Raw genomic sequence first — 1,901 nt, 5'->3', positions numbered from 1 at the left:
CAGATTTTTACTTCGTCGGGAAGTAAGACTTGGCCACTGGTTGATTCACGAACCTATAACAATATATACATATATATCAAAGTATGTTCAAAATATATTTACAACACTTTTAATATATTTTGATGTTTTAAGTTTATTAAGTCAGCTGTCCTCGTTAGTAACCTACAACTAGTTGTCCACAGTTAGATGTACAGAAATAAATCGATAAATATTATCTTGAATCAATCCACGATCCAGTGTATACGTATCTCAGTATTGATCACAACTCAAACTATATATATTTTGGAATCAACCTCAACCCTGTATAGCTAACTCCAACATTCACATATAGAGTGTCTATGGTTGTTCCGAAATATATATAGATGTGTCGACATGATAGGTCGAAAAATTGTATACGTGTCTATGGTATCTCAAGATTACATAATATACAATACAAGTTGATTAAGTTATGGTTGGAATAGATTTGTTACCAATTTTCACGTAGCTAAAATGAGAAAAATTATCCAATCTTGTTTTACCCATAACTTCTTCGTTTTAAATCCGTTTTGAGTGAATCAAATTGATATGGTTTCATATTGAACTCTATTTTATGAATCTAAACAGAAAAAGTATAGGTTTATAGTCGGAAAAATAAGTTACAAGTCGTTTTTGTAAAGGTAGTCATTTCAGTCGAAAGAACGACGTCTAGATGACCATTTTAGAAAACATACTTCCACTTTGAGTTTAACCATAATTTTTGGATATAGTTTCATGTTCATAATAAAAATCATTTTCTCTGAATAACAACTTTTAAATCAAAGTTTATCATAGTTTTTAATTAACTAACCCAAAACAGCCCGCGGTGTTACTACGACGGCGTAAATCCGGTTTTACGGTGTTTTTCGTGTTTCCAGGTTTTAAATCATTAAGTTAGCATATCATATAGATATAGAACATGTGTTTAGTTGATTTTAAAAGTCAAGTTAGAAGGATTAACTTTTGTTTGCGAACAAGTTTAGAATTAACTAAACTATGTTCTAATGATTACAAGTTTAAACCTTCGAATAAGATAGCTTTATATGTATGAATCGAATGATGTTATGAACATCATTACTACCTTAAGTTCCTTGGATAAACCTACTGGAAAAGAGAAAAATGGATCTAGCTTCAATGGATCCTTGGATGGCTCGAAGTTCTTGAAGCAGAATCATGACACGAAAACAAGTTCAAGTAAGATCATCACTTGAAATAAGATTGTTATAGTTATAGAAATTGAACCAAAGTTTGAATATGATTATTACCTTGTATTAGAATGATAACCTACTGTAAGAAACAAAGATTTCTTGAGGTTGGATGATCACCTTACAAGATTGGAAGTGAGCTAGCAAACTTGAAAGTATTCTTGATTTTATGAAACTAGAACTTTTGGAATTTATGAAGAACACTTAGAACTTGAAGATAGAACTTGAGAGAGATCAATTAGATGAAGAAAATTGAAGAATGAAAGTGTTTGTAGGTGTTTTTGGTCGTTGGTGTATGGATTAGATATAAAGGATATGTAATTTTGTTTTCATGTAAATAAGTCATGAATGATTACTCATATTTTTGTAATTTTATGAGATATTTCATGCTAGTTGCCAAATGATGGTTCCCACATGTGTTAGGTGACTCACATGGGCTGCTAAGAGCTGATCATTGGAGTGTATATACCAATAGTACATACATCTAAAAGCTGTGTATTGTACGAGTACGAATACGGGTGCATACGAGTAGAATTGTTGATGAAACTGAACGAGGATGTAATTGTAAGCATTTTTGTTAAGTAGAAGTATTTTGATAAGTGTATTGAAGTCTTTCAAAAGTGTATAAATACATATTAAAACACTACATGTATATACATTTTAACTGAGTCGTTAAGTCAT

Source organism: Rutidosis leptorrhynchoides, chromosome 4, assembly GCF_046630445.1.
Source record: "Rutidosis leptorrhynchoides isolate AG116_Rl617_1_P2 chromosome 4, CSIRO_AGI_Rlap_v1, whole genome shotgun sequence".
NCBI lineage: Eukaryota > Viridiplantae > Streptophyta > Magnoliopsida > Asterales > Asteraceae > Rutidosis > Rutidosis leptorrhynchoides.
This window is presented reverse-complemented; position numbering follows the sequence as displayed.